The sequence below is a fragment of the Rhinoraja longicauda genome, chromosome 2, assembly GCF_053455715.1.
Source record: "Rhinoraja longicauda isolate Sanriku21f chromosome 2, sRhiLon1.1, whole genome shotgun sequence".
Lineage (NCBI taxonomy): Eukaryota > Metazoa > Chordata > Chondrichthyes > Rajiformes > Arhynchobatidae > Rhinoraja > Rhinoraja longicauda.
The window spans coordinates 94636390-94652375 of NC_135954.1; the positions used below are offsets into that span (position 1 = coordinate 94636390).

At 41.9% G+C, this 15986-nt stretch overlaps 1 protein-coding gene across 4 annotated transcripts in view; it reads right to left on the reverse strand.

Annotated features, from left to right (window-relative positions):
* kmt2ca (lysine (K)-specific methyltransferase 2Ca) overlaps window positions 1-7319 on the reverse strand; it is a 328698-nt gene extending 321379 nt beyond the window's left edge. For all 4 annotated transcript variants that reach the window (XM_078424496.1, XM_078424488.1, XM_078424479.1 and 1 more), the window contains exon 1: window positions 6295-7319. The gene's annotated coding sequence lies outside the window, so the exon portion shown is untranslated. The remainder of the gene's footprint in view (window positions 1-6294) is intronic.
* Window positions 7320-15986: the final 8667 nt, after the last annotated feature.

Sequence of the window (15986 nt, forward strand, 5' to 3'; positions counted from 1 at the left end):
GGAAAGGGGAGAAGGAGCCACTCATCCCGGCCCCGAGCGGCCATCACGGCGGTCAGCAGCAGGAGGGCAGCCGCAAGGCGCTGCCATATGTTCATCCTGCCGGCGGCCATCTTCTTTGACCCTCTGTCGCCACATTGCACCACTGGAGGAAGGTCAGGCGAGGGACATGCCGGGACAGGCGCCAGAACTCCCGGTGCTGCTGCGCGGGGGGAGAAAGCACATTTATTCAAGTTTATTAAGCTAATCACTTTTACAATGGAACAAAACTTGATCAATGCACACCACAGGCGAATGGTGAGTAAGGCGAGCCTAAAATTGTTGTGCTATCGTGTACCGTTTTGGCTGTATTTCAGGAACATCCCTATATACAAATATATATACATACAAGATGAGAGTTTTAGTAATATAAATATATATAGATTACTACATCAGTGTTATTGAAAAAGTTGGGGCAACACTTTACAATTCCTCATTCTGCTGCTACTTTTAGTTGAGATTAATTCTAATTTATGGGAAGTTAACGGAAATCATCAATACATGTCAACCAGCAATGGACTAATGCTTTCTGTACAATACCATACAATATATCTTTATTGTCATTGTACAGGGGTACAACGAGATTGGGAATGCACCTCCCATACAATGCAATAAATTAATTAGCTAGTCAGTATTCATTTAAACAACCCAATGAAACAAATTAGAACAGTTTTAAAACAGAATAAAGTGCAAGTAGATCTGTGCTGGTTCACTGTGCGATGTGACCATCCGGCTCAGCAGGACCGGTTCATAGCAACTATGGCCCTGGGGTTTAAGCTGTTCCTGAGTCTGGAGGTGCGGGCGTAGAAGGCCTTGTATCGTCTGCCCAATGGTAGAAGTTCGAACAGACTGTTGCAGGGGTGTGAAGAGTCTTTGTGGATGCTGGTGGCTTTTCTGAGGCATCGTGTGTTGTAGATGCCCTCCAAGGCTGGTAGCTGTGTTCCGATGGTCCTCTGAGCTCTATGGACTACCCACTGAAGAGCTTTCCTCTCTGCCTCCGTGCAGCTGAGGTACCACACAGGGATGCCATGTGTTAGGATGCTCTCTATGGTGCAGCGGTAGAATGTCGTCAGCAGCTGGGGGTAGACCAGACTTCTTCAGTGTTCTTAGGTAGAACAGTCGTTGCTGTGCCTTCTTGACCAGCGCAGCAGTGTTATTGGACCATGTTAGGTCCTCCGAAATGTGAGTGCCCAGAAACTTGAAGCTGGACACTCTCTCCACACTGTCCCCGTTGATAAAGATCGGGGCGTATTCCCCGTTGTGTGATCTACGGAAGTTGATGATCAGCTCCTTGGTCTTGGTGGTATTTAGGGACAGGTTGTTATCAGAGCACCAGTCCACCAGGCTCTGCACCTCCGCTCTGTATTTTGTTTCATCACCGTTGGTGATCAGCCCGATCACCATTGTGTCGTCTGCAAACTTGACAATGGTGTTGGTGTCGAATGCAGGAACACAGTCGTGTGTGAATAGGGTGTAGAGCATGGGGCTCAGAACACAGCCCAGTGGTGTGCTGGTACTCAGGGTGATAGTGGAAGACAGGTGCGGGCCCATTCTCACTGCCTGCGGTCGTTTCAGCAGGAAGTCCAGGATCCAGTCGCATAACGACGAGCTGAGGCCTAGCTGGTGGAGTTTGGTGATGAGCTTGGTGGGGATGACCGTGTTGAAGGCAGAGCTATAGTCAATGAATAGCATCCTCACGTACGTGCCCTGTCTCTCCAGGTGAGTCGGGACAGTGTGAAGAGCCAGAGAGATGGCGTCCTCTGTGGATCTGTTTGCCCTGTATGCAAATTGATGTGGGTTCAGTGAGGCTGGGATGCTGGATTTGATGTGTGAGAGGACCAGCCTTTCAAAGCACTTCATGACTATAGGAGTTAGGGCAACCAGACAGTAGTCATTCAGGTTGGTGATCTTTGCTTTTTTCGGCACCAGCACTATGGTAGACGACTTCAGGCACTTGGGGACCGTAGCCAGAGATAACGACAGGTTAAAGATCCTGGTGAATACCTCAGCCAGCTGTTCAGCACAGTCCCTAAGTACCCTTCCTTGAACTCCATCCAGGCCTGCAGCCTTGCGTGGGTTGACCCTTTGCAGAGCGCGTTGTACTTCCTGTGTGCTCAGTTGCAAGACCTGTCCCTCTGCCTCGGCTGGGGTTCTTCCACTCATGGTGGTGTTGCCAGTTTCGAAGCGGGCAAAGAAGGTGTTTAGCTCATTGGTTAGTGCGATATCGCTGTGGGGGCAGGCAGGGCTGCTCTTGTAGCCAGTGATGTCCCTGACACCCTGCCACATGCTTCTGGTGTTCGTGGTATTAAAGTGGTCTTCCACCCGTTGCCTGTGGGTGTCTTTGGCCCTTTTTATACCTTTGTTCAGGTTTGACCTGACAACACTGTATGCTGAAGTGTCACCAGGTTTAAAGGCAATCATTGATAGATAAACCAAAACAACAGAACAACATAACATTTCTCATGTGTCTCAGTACACACTGAGATTTAGAGGGGATATGGATCTAACGCAGGTAGTTGAGACTAGCTTAGATGGGCATTTTGTTCGGCATGGAAAAGTAGAGCCCGTTTCTGTGCTGCATGACTCTATGACTATCACGTATCATACTTCCCTGCAACATTCAGCCCATTAATCTACGCCAGCACTCAGAGAAATCCCATTTCCCTATTTATTTCCCGCCAACCTAATCTCTCTCTCATGCCCAATTCAGATTAGCTTAGATGGGCACCATGGTCAGCATCGACAATGTGAGCCAAAAAGCCTGTTTCTGTGCCGTATTACTCCATAACTATGTCCAAAATCAACCACTGTACGGTAATAATAAGCACCAAACAAAAAAATCCAACTGTCATTGCCAAAATAAAACAGAGCTGTTAAAGTGCTAAAGGAATATGGCTTTTTCAAACAAAGTGCTAGTTACATAAAACGTAGTCAAACTGAATCAAATATTAAAAAGTGATTTCTAAAAGATTGGAACATTTAAAAATACTCTGCAATTTTAATGATACAAAAGTATGATTAAGATTTGTAGTTTTCCCTCTGAATGTGTAGAAAGGGGGGGCAAGTAAAGACAGTAAAGCTGCAATCATGGACCAACTACTTTGAATTTTGAACCATGATTAACTTGGAACAAAAATACATCCCAGTCTAGCAATTCACAACTGTCACTATAAAATACTTCCACAGGAAAAAATGTTCCCACCCTAAACTTCATTTTTTTTTCTAGTTTTAAAAAGTGATATTTTTGTATTTGTTAGACAACACCGTGGCCTGGTTCTCTTCACTTCTTCCTCCTAAAATACTGATTTTACAACATTGCACTCTTCCCAATACCATCATGCGAATATGACTGCTGAAGACATCCAAAATGCATTGTTATTGAGATGGAATTTCAAAACTGAAAACGATATTGCTATTCAACCTTTTAATCTGTTTCTTTGTCATAATCAGACAACTAGCTATTTTCTAAACCCTATATTATAAAGGCCAAGAGACTACAAATGCTGGAATCTGAAAAAAAATCCAGGTCAAGCAGCTTCTGTGATGGCAACAGATGCAAGTCAACATATTGGGTTGATTTGCAACTTTTGCCTCCACTGTTCATGATTGACTCAGAGTTCTTCTCACATTTGTATTTGCTCTAAATGTGTGATGTTTTATTTGGATTTTAAATATTTATATACATCATGATCAGTCTGAAGAAGGGTCTCGACCTGAAATGTCACCCATTCCTTCTCTCCAGAGATGCTGCCTGTCCCGCTGAGTTACTCCAGCATTTTGTTTCTACCTTCTATATATATCATGAGTTCAGCTTAAACCACAAAATCCATCGATATGCTGGCACATTAAAAGTTAGAAAACGATTTACTCCATATTCTGATGTATTAAACCATATTTTAGTGCGTGGTCTTTTGAAATAGAGCCATTAACACTAAGACAATAAAATCAGTACAATTTAAAAAGTGGCATACTATCTTTGCCAGATCAAGCCACGGTGGCGCAGCGGTAGAGTTGCTGCTTTACAGCGAATGCAGCGCCGGAGACTCAGGTTCGATCCTGACTACGGGCGCCGTCTGTACGGAGTTTGTACGTTCTCCCCATGACCTGCGTGGCTTTTCTCCATCTTCGGTTTCCTCCCACACTCCAAAGACGTACAGGTATGTAGGTTAATTGACTGGGTAAATGTAAAAATTGTCCCTAGTGTGTGTAGGATAGTGTTAGTGTGTGGGGATCGCTGTGCGGCACGGACTCGGTGGGCCGAAGGGCCTGTTTCCACGCTGTATCTCTAAATCTAAAAAAAATCTAAAAAAATCGCCAAACCGATGCTACAGATATTCAGCAGGCCAGGTAGATTAAGAAATATTGCTCATTTGGCATGACAAAAATAAAGTTCCATATCAGAATTTAAGGTTATTTTGAACAGAAAAGTCTTGGTTGCCAATTATGTACAGTACTGAGGAAGTTTTGCAATGTTCAATGTTGGACATGTAATTTTTCAGATAAGTAAGTTAGTCATGACCCCATGCAAAAAACAACTCAGGGCACTATTTTGAAAATGACCAAGGAGGCTGACTGACAATATTTATTTTTCGAATCATTGCCAAACCGTTTCTTACTTTACAACAGTCAGTACTTCTCGCTGTGCATTGTTTTGAGACACACAGAAAATGAAGTAAAAGATGCTATCACAATGCAAGTCTCTTTCTCTTTATTTAAAGCCCTGGCAACGATCTGGAAATACAAGACCTTATTTTTAATCAAAATGAGAAGCAGAATTAAAAACTATAAATCCACTGCAAAATAATTTAATATGACACTGGGGTTGAAGTCCTCTTACTGCAACCTCACGAGTTTAATTCTCAATCACAAAACAGAGATGAAATTGCAAACTGCCAATTGGAAACTGTTTAATTGCAACCAATGCAGGGGGGCTCAAAACTAAAACCTTCAGGCCATGTCAGACAACGTCAAAGCAAATTTTGAAAATGCTTGACTTAATTTAACTCGGTATGTAAATCCAAATGAATTTCGTACACAAATGAATGTTTAAAATGCTGTACGAGATGACAACATGCAAATTATAGTAATACTAATAGTATAAAATGAAGATACACACACATCGGCCATACACTGACACTGACACGGACAGTGGGATCCGCCATGACTGGGCGGCTGATCCTCCAGTTGGCAACTTGACCGCGCAGTTTGGACACATCAAAGCTCGGGCGGTTTTGCCAACTACAATACCCAATTTTAAAGTCGGCGAAAGGACAGCAAACCCTCCAGAATGATCCAATATTTCGATCACCCAATCTCAAATCGTGGGAATGAAAGTTGCGTTTTTGAAAAACAAAATGTTTGACAGCTTCTCTAGGGACGCATTCTGGCTTTGTCTTCATACGTGTCTGTATTTGTGCTTTTCTTCCCTTCTCTCCACCGTCAACCCAACGAACTCCTCCAGTCAACAAAATGGTGTAATCAAAAAATTAAAACTAAAGGAAAAGTGATACGAGTTCTCACGGGGGATGAGCGTTTTGCACGCTAACGCCAGAATAGTATTTTTCCTCTTCCATCATCAACTCCTCCCCTTCTAACTCCAGTTAAAATTTAAAAATGCAACCCAAGGAAAAAGTGATAAATTATCACGACAGACCTGCATTCAAGTATTTGCACACTATATGTTTATTATTTTCTTACCACCGATCACCACCCAATTCGCCCACCAATAACTCTTGCAGTCAACAAAATGGTGACAAATATTGCAATCAAAAAGTGACCAATTCTCACGGCAACCGTGGTTTAAAAAGTCTTTGCATGCTTTTGTTTTTGCAAGGTATTTTCTCCTTCAATCCTTCCACGTTCTACACCCCACCACCACCTCCTTCCAACTCTCGTCAACAAAATGCACATTTTAAAAATTAAAATCAACAAGAATAAAAAGTGATCCCTTCTCCATTCACGTTTATTTTCTACAATTCTTTTTTTCTACCAAAAAGTAACAGAAAATCCAGATGTATATTAGTCGTCAACAAGAATACAGCTTTTGGGGAGGCTTGCAAACCATGACTGAGCAAGTTGCACAATGGCGCCCAGACCGACCGACCCCCCTCCCCCTCCCCCCCTCCCTCCCGTTTCTCCAATGGCCTGAAAGGGGAGCCGAAGCCACGCAACCCAGCCACCAAACCAAGCCGTACACTTGCATTAACAAAAATAAAAATAAACTTTATTCTTTTAAAAAAAAACAAAAAAAGTACTCACCTTCTAAATCCTAGAAGAGCGGAGTTTTTGTGTTCATGACCTCAACTGTCATCGGGGTAAACGGCGCTTGGTTCGGTTTGAGAGATAGAAAGAATATTTTCCTCGCAGATATTTTGTACAGATTTTTAACGAAAAGCTCTCCGTGGTTCCTGCCGGCTTGTCTATTGAACAGTAAACAAGTTTCTGTTCTAATCTGATCAAAGGAGATTGGCGGCCACCAGAAATTTTATCCAGAATCTTCGATGTGGAGGTCTTATATTTTTCCCCCTCCTCTCTTCCCTTAAAAGAAATATAAATGTGAAAATCTTCTCTTCTTGCCACGTCCCCACGCACACAGGAGAAAAAAAAAACGATTTGATATTCTAAGAAAGAGAAATCCGGCCTCAAAGCGTCGAGGTTTTTGTTGTTTCCCTTCAAATTCTTTGTAATTACTTCTTTCCAAATCCCTCTCGTCGCTCCTGGCGAAAAAAAAGAAAAACAAATACAAGAGACTTTCTTTCCCTCCCCTTCTCCTTTCGACGGTGCCCTTCACAAAACTTTCCAGACACGAGAGCAGGGAGAGAGAAAAAATATTATTTGTGGTGGTGACAGGAGAAATGTAGAGAGGGAGAAAAGGGGGGTGGGAATTACGAAGGGAAATTCGGGGAGGGATTAGATCCAATATAATCAAGAAGGGTTTTCCCTTAGTCCTCCTCCCAAGTCATGAGGGAAGAGAGAGAGAGAGAGAGAGAGAGAGAGAAAAAGAAAGCACAGCTCTCGGTTGAAGTCCTCGCCGGCTCTAATCCAAAGGTGTTTGCCAGCAACAGACAAACACATCAGACATGGTGCTTCTTCTTTCTTCTTCTACTGAGGGGAGGGGGAAAAAAGGCCAGAATCCAGTATATTTTCCTCCCTCTCCTTTCCCCTTTCTCTCTCTCTTTCTGTGGGTTTTGAAAAAAAAGCAGCCTCTCAACTTTTTGTCAATAAAAAAACAAAAAAAAACAGGCAGTCTCGATGTAAAGTTATTGCATTACTCCATCGTTGGTGGCCATCTTGGAAAGAGCCAGAGAACAACCCTCCCTCGGTGCTGTCAGTCAGTCTGCTGCAGCAATTAGGACTAACCTCTTTCTCTCCCTTTCTCTCTCGCTCGTTCGGTCGCTCTCTCCCTCCCTCCTCCCTCCTCCCTCGATCACCCCCTTCCTCTCCCTGAAAGCGGAGAGGATTTTTTTTAAAGTCTCCCACCTCCCAGCCCCCCCTTCTCCACCAACATACACACCCTCTGCAAACCAACTGGCTCCAAACCAACAAGGAGGCCCTGTCAGCACCGTGAGCCCCGGCCCGTTTATTTTTTAATATTCCTCTTTTTCGAGCTGGAAGAGCAACTGCGATGACCCCGTGGAGTGATATAAACACAAGTGAGGAGACCTTCTAACCAACCATTAACTAACATGTCGGTGGCAAACTCTGGTCTGGATATCGGGAAGCCAATGGATTTGGAGTCTCTTGCTTTCTCTTTCTGGTTCTGCGCTACGCCATCCATGCGAAATGTTCTGGTGGATTAGTCGAGAGGGCACAGGTGTTGTAGAAGCGAAAATTGTTGATATACTTTTGTTCGCCTTTTGATATATATATATATATATATATGGGAAAAATGAAAGTGAACGCTATTTTTTCCCCTTATCCCCCCCCCCTTCTTGGAAAAGTGTTGGGAGTATCGAGAGGTTGCTATGGTGGTGTTTGATGGAGAAATCAAATAAATCTAAAAAATATGACCTATTTTAAAACACTTAAGTGAATAACGTAAAAGGGGGACGACGATGATATTAGCAAAGACCTTTAAAAACAATTGAGGGAAAAAATTAATTAAAATTGCGAAGAATATAAAAAATAAAGTATTCCTATTAACCATATGATTTTAATCACTGAACTATTGATCTTGGGTCTAAAATTTTAAATTGTCAACTATTTTAAAGCTTTCTTTTCTTCTCTATTTTGCTTTTTAAAACCTATTTGACCAATTTTTTGCTGAATTGCTGTAGTATGTACTTCTGCAGTCAGTATTCAATTGTTCATTGACCCTTCTGTAAAGGGCTTTGACTTTTTAAATACATAACAATAGAAACTCCATCCTACTACACAACATTTGTGCGTATTGTTGTATTAGATCAAAAATTGGATTGCACCAATATTGCAGCTTTTTATTTTGTGTCCTCTGTGCATCTGATGCAAAAACATATGCCAGTGGCCATCCATAATTATGTCAAACACTCTTCAATGCTCGGTTTGTTGCAATTTGCACAAAATTGTACAGGTAGTTCTGCTATAAAACCTGTTTCCATATCACAAATTGGATATAACACAATTTATGAATTAGGGAAAGCCATCTGTATTACAAAGGTTAATTTAATTATCACATAATTTAAATCAGGAACTATATAACTGCTGAAAAGTTACTTTGGAAATTGACTAGCAGAAACAAAAATGTCTTATGAAAAATTCAGTCGAGTGAAAAAGTTGTTTCTAAATAATTTCCTCGCAGCAATCAGACCTTAAGTCCCTAAAGAATGCGCTGTCAGTTTCTGCCATTGGAATTGACAAGGAATCACTTCTATTGACCTTTTTACAATGATACTCTATTACACAAGATAACATGCAAGGTTTGTATTTTTAGTTTGCAGTAACAAAGATAAACCTAAAATCATTAAAAATAAATTTATTTTTGAAAATGCTGATTAGAATAAAAATTCACGTCTGAAACTCTCTAGCCCCTGACCCCTTTTCCCCTTTTCCATAATTGTTTTTCGAACACTATTTTCTATTACATAAAGTTTTTTAAGAATGCAACTATTACATTATAGCAAAACTACTTGACCTGTGCAACAAGGCTAAACAATGCAGACCATTCAAAACGCAGCAGGTCTTAATTGTCTTCTTGGGCATTATTTAAAGCAGGCCTAAAGCCACAGTGTCCTTACCTGCAGTGTGCATTTTTCACACTTTTCCAGATTGTCCTGTGTATATATTAGTTTCCACATGCTTCCCTCCTCTTCCCTGCTGATATCCTCAGGCAACCCCAAACCAGTGCCAATCTTATGCCATCTTCAATCATCTCCACAATTGACAATCTTCAATCCTATCTCAACCAATCATCATTCATCCTAATCCTCTTTCCCTCCTTCCCCACACCATCTTTCCAATTGTCAACCACAGATCGTCTCCCAGACTCTTCCTGATTTTCATCCTCTCCTCCATTCATGATCTTTTCCTCCCTTGAACTCATTTATCCCTCTCTCCCCACAAGACACAATTTATTTACCAACTGACTTCTCAGTGACCAATTTCATGAATTTGTGGACAAAAGACTTTTAGGTAAGATTCAGCGTGCAGCGTTTGTCATGCATGGCATGTTACCTTTTGGGGTCTTGCACAAATTTGGTGGGAGCCCCCTTCCCCACCAAGTTGTGTTTTTTCAACAAGCCGTCTTCTGCCTCTTTACAGATCGTCAAGATAAGTCTAATTTGTCAAATGAAAAATAGAGGTAAGGTAGCAATTGAGGCACTAAATTAAGACAAACTGCCAGGGGTTAATACCCATGTGACAGGAACATCAAATGGATGTTTTATCTCATTTTTCACCAAACAACTCATAAAAATGGGAACTGATGACAACTACAGAAAGGATGATGAAACTAATAGTTAAAATCAGAAAAGAAATGGAGTGGACAAACTAAATGTAATAAATGCAATATATTAGCTTTAGCATGATTAAGTGCAGTGAGATGCTATACATGAATATTGTAAACAAACATTATCCCTAAACTACACAAGTGACTAAGAGTGCAAAGAGATAAGTTTTAAGGAACATTTTAAAGGAAGACCATGGATATTTCCAGCAAGGTTTTTCATAGTTTAAGGTTGGGCAGCTGAAGTCAGGCTCCTGATGGTGGAACTACTAAAATCTACCAAAACTGGAAAAACACAACTTTTCAGGATGGCTGTAGAGACGAGGAGGAGCCATGTCTACCACTCTCTCCTCAACAATCTGCTAAGTTACTTCCTCAAAGAAACTCAGTTGGATTTGTGAGACATGATCTCCCCTGCATAACACCATGCTGATTCCTAATCAGTTCCTGCCTTTCCAAATGAGCATTGATGGTGTGGGTTTTGGATGATCTCATACTTAGAGGAAGCATAGTGGGAGGTCATCTGGAAAAGGACTCAAAGTAACAATGGCATTGAAGAGGGTTTGATTGACAGATGAGATGGGGAGTGTAAAAGAGACGGAAATATGTCACCTCAGTGATGGAGAAAATATGGGAATGTTTCAAGGTCCAAACCTCTATGATTTGCATCACTTTCAGGTCAGGTTTATTATGAATGTTTAAATATTATTTATATATGGGAAGCAGGATCACTGCGAAGACCAGCATTGTTGCTGGAATCTGTGAACAATTAATCGAGTCTGCGGCTTTGTCTTCCCAATATTTCAATGCAGAAAAATTAGCTCACCTAGCTCTGGGTGACAAACAAGCAGCAAGATAAGGTCAAGAGAGATGTCTGTTAGACAGAGCTGGATATTGTCAGCATAGCAGTAGAATATGAAGTTTTTGAATTACATGATTGAAGCAGCATATAGATGAGAAATATGGGGCTAAGGAGAAATTTAGAATTTCCGGAATGATAAGAAAACAGTTTTCCAAGATTTTATCTTTACTTTAGACTTTAGAGATGCAGCACGGAAACAGGCCCTTTGGCCCACCGGGTCTGTGCTGACCAACTATCACCCTGTACGCAAACACTATCATACACACTAGGGACAATTTTCAATTTTACTGAAGCCAATTAACCTACAAACCTGTACGTCTTTGTAGTATGGGAAGAAACCCATGTGGTCACAGGGAGAACGTACAAACTCCATACAGACAGCACCCATAGTCAGGTTCGAACCCAGGTCTCTGGCACTGTAAGGCAGCAACTCTACTGCTGGGCCACTTATCTGCTATAAAGATTGCACCTTTGGGTACATTGCTGCTCGTGTGGGGACTGAAAAGGCACATGTATCCACATATAAAAACAATTAAACGAGAACCAAAGAATAGACAATAGGTGCAGGAGTAGGCCATTCGGCCCTTCGAGCCAGCACCGCCATTCAATGTGATCATGGCTTATCATTCTCAATCAGTACCCCGTTCCTGCTTTCTCCCCATACCCCCTGACTCCGCTATCCTTAAGAGCTCTATCTAGCTCTCTCTTGAATGTATTCAGAGAATTGGCCTCCACTGCCCTCTGAGGCAGAGAATTCCACAGATTCACAACTCTCTGACTGAAAAAGTTTTTCCTCTGTTCTAAATGGCCTACCCCATACTCTTAAACTGTGGCCCCTGGTTCTGGACTCCCCCAACATTGGGAACATGTTTCCTGCCTCTAATGTGTCCAACCCCTTAATAATCTTATACGTTTCGATAAGATCCCCTCTCATCCTTCTAAATTCCAGTGTATACAAGCCTTGTCGCTCCAGTCTTTCAACATATGACAGTCCTGCCATTCCGGGAATTAACCTAGTAAACCTACGCTGCACGCCCTCAATAGCAAGAATATCCTTCCTCAAATTTGGAGACCAAAACTGCACACAGTACTCCAGGAACGGTCTCACTAGGGCCCTGTACAACTGCAGAAGGACCTCTTTGCTCCAATACTCAACTCCTCTTGTTATGAAGGCCAACATTCCATTGGCTTTCTTCACTGCCTTCTGTACCCGCATGCTTCCTTTCAGTGACTGATGCACTTGGACACCCAGATCACGTTGTACGTCCCCTTTTCCTAACTTGAGCATACCAACCTCAAACCTCAAAAAGTGAAGCAGGTTTAATTAATCATATTATGATTAGTTTAATATCTGTGACAAAGATACCAAAAACTCACCATTGAGTTACTCCAGCACTTTGTCTCTTTTGTAAACTGGCATCTGCAATTCCTTGTTTCTACATTTTGCTGACCTACTGCAAAATCTCCTCAAGACATGCAAACTTTGAAGAAGATCTTCCCCTCTCTCTGATGGGAGTTCTGCGAGACCCTCTCTCACTGCTCCCCACCCCCTTGTGAATCACTTTGAAAAAGTGTTCTGACCTGAAACATCGTTTGTCCATGTTCTTCAGAGATGCTGCCTGACTTGCTGAATTACTCCAGCAGTTTGTGTCTTCTCTACGAATAGCTTAATGTCGGGAAATAGGATCATACTACTGGTGATCTGGCCATAATTGAATAATAAGATGGACTCTTTAGGCAGGCAATTGAGAGAAATTAACATTCTAAATCATGGATGTAGAACCTAATGGAAAAGATTCAGATATCATAAAAAATTAACATACTAATGGGACAAGCCAAGTGCTGATTAGGGATAGTCAACATGATTATGTGCGTGTGGGATGTCAACTCTATAAAATTTGATGAGTTTTTTAAAAAAAGAGATCCGATGAGCACAGTGGTCATTGTCTATATGGAGTTTAGCAAGGTCTTTGACACAGTCCCATGGAAGCATTATTACTCTTCTAAACTTTATAATGAATATCTTGGAGTTTGTCAAAGTAAGCTGCCTACACTCTACAACATCCTGCTTACCTACGAGCAGGAGAACTACTTCCCATCTGAAATATATCCGCCAGAAGGCAGTTTTTGGATTTGCATGATTGCAACTGGTTCACAATTTATACAAGAGCTCAGCTGTGGTTGTCTTGCAACTCCCACAGCGAGATAAATTAGCCTTCCTTATTGCACATTATGTTTTTCACCAACATGCAACCCCTTCATCTCAGGAACATGCCTTTGTGAATTTTATTTGAAATGTTTCCAATGCTGGTTCCTCTTTAAATAAGAAGACCAAAACTAAATGAAAAAAAAATCTTGATGTAGTCGATATGGCGGTCGTGGAAGTTGAAGGGGAAAGTTGTTGGCTATGCACGGTCTGCAAGCTCACCTCCCACGTCCTCGGGTTGCACCCTAAAGTTCCGTGATTGGCTCGGAAAGCAGGACAAGGTGACCTTGATGCACGGAAGTGAAGGAATAGCTGCCCGATGTGACAAGCACCATGGTTGTGGTGGTCACGGGTCGTGGTGTTGGTGAGATGGCCATGGGATGTCCAACAGCAGCCAACTGAGGGAATGGATTGAGCACAGCCTGCAGCAGCTTCACACAGCAGCAGTGGATGGAGTCGACAGCATCACACTGCGCCAGGCCGACCCCAACTTCATCGATCCAGTGCCGCCAAGCCATTGAGACTTAAAGTGAGCTATTTCAAAATTAAAGACAATAAGGAAATATCTCCTTGTGCCAAGATCTGATTTTTCAGATACTTGGAACATGGCGACTCTCTGCTTGTTGTTCCAGAAGAGGATCTATTGTACTCCTGTATAGTATGATTTGACTGAATAACATACAGAACAAGCTTTTCACTGTATCTCTGTACACGTTACAATAAAATAACGACCCATGCCTAGAGAACTGCAGCACGTCTTCCTTAATTTTACAGTCTGCAACCTAAGATTGAAATAAGTTACAAGAATATGTAGTGAAACACATGGACAAGTCATTTTGCAGCAAAACAAGAGGAAAGGGGCTCCAAAATAGACATGTTTTTCTTTCGTTATATGCTGCTATATAATACGAGATGTTACGGTACCTCTTAGTGCATTTTATGAGGGACATTTTCACTGGCATTTTCCAGCTTAAAACTACTCATTTCCATAAGTTTCCTTTGCTCCTGCAGCAGCTTGAGGCTGTGCCAATTTTAATGACCGGGTCTCAACCATTCCACCTTCCACCAGAATTTCAGATATAGTTTGAAATTCATGATTTGTAAAGAAATATAGATACATTCAGTATAATCTTCCTGAGAATAAATATGATAAATGAACACACATGACTCTTGAGGATTACAAGATCTGTTTCAACTAAATTCCCATTTCTCCAATACTCTTCTTTCGTTTAGTTTATTTTTAGTTTAGTTTAGAGATACAGTGCGGAAACAGGCCCTTCGCCCACCAAGTCCGCGCCAACTAGCGATCCCCGTACACTAGCACTATCCCACAAACTAGGGATAATTTACAATCTTTACCAAAGCCAATTAATCTACAAACTTATACCTCTTTGATGTGTTGGAGGAAACCAGAGCACATGGGGAAACCCCACATGGTCACGGGGAGAACATACAAACTCTTTCTCTTATGGAATTGGATAAAAACAGAACATTCTGGAAATCATCTTTAGCCGTGTGGAAAGAACTGGAAGAATGGAGTGACTAAGGTTGTACTGTTATTTAGGAAGGACTTCAAGGACAAGCCAGGGAACTACAGGCTGGTGAGCCTGCCATCAGTAGTGTAAGAAAATAACTGCAGATGCTGGTACAAATCGAAGGTATTTATTCACAAAATGCAGCATAACTCAGCAGGTCAGGCAGCATTTCAGGAGAGAAGGAATGGGTGACGTTTCGGGTCGAGACCCTTCTTCAGACTGTAGTGGTGAGTTCCTGAAGAGGATTCTGAGATACAAAATCTACCAACATTTGGACAGGCAAAGACTGTTTAGAGATAGTCAGCAAGGCTTTGTACGTGGGACGTCAACCCTTTCAAATTTTGTAGAGTTTCTTGAAGAGGTCACCAAGGGGATTGACGAGGTCAAGGCAGTAGATGTCTATATGGACTTCAGCAAGGCATTTGTTAAGACCCTGCACATTATGCAACTCAAGAAGTTTAGATCATATTGGATCCAGGGTGAGGTAGCCAACTAGATTCAAAATTGACTTGGTGGAAGGAGTCAGAGGGTGTGGAGGGTGTTTTATCTGATTGGAAGCCTGTGATCCATGGTGTACTGCAGGGATCCGTGGTGGATCCACTTTTGTTTGTCAAATAAATTGATAATTTGGATGACACCAAAATTGGTGGCATAATGGAGAGTGAGGAAGGCCATCTAATGTACAAAAGTATCTAGATCAATTCGGGAAGTGGACCAACGAATGGTAGATGAAATGTAAGTATAACAAGTCTGAAGTAATGCATTTTGATAAGTCAAACCAAGTCACCCTTACACAATAAATGATAGGACACTGGAGAGTGTTGTAGAGCAGAGACACCTAGGATAGAAACTTTCTCCCAGCGTGGAAATGGCATAGATTTAAAGTGAAAGGGGGAAAGTTTCAAGGAGATTTGTGAGTCAAGTTTTGTTTGTCCTGAGAGAGTGGTGGGTGCCAGGGGAGGTGGTGATACAAAACCAATATTTAAGAGGCATTTAGGTAGGCATATGAACAAGCAGGGTATAAAGGAATATTGATCATACAGATAGGATCGGTTTAAATTGGATTCATGGTCAGTACCGACGTCATAGGCCGAAGGGCCTGTTCCTGTGTTGCACTGTTATATGTTCACAGCATTAAGACACAAATTAGACTCAGTTGGCTCAGAGGAGCAGGTCACATTGTTTCCACCAGACTCATGAAACAGGCACCCCATTCATAATTTCTCTATTCAAGAAGTTATCCAGAGAACAGGAAAAAAATAGATTCAAGGATCTTTCTTACTTATCACTGGAGACCCTCAGACTATCTTTAAGTCACATCACTGGAGCTGTGAGGCAGTACGACCATTTGCTGAGCCTAGATATCTCCCATGGAAAAGTTCAACTTGAAGAATCTCTGGCTTCTGACACCTCAAAGTCAAGAGAAGC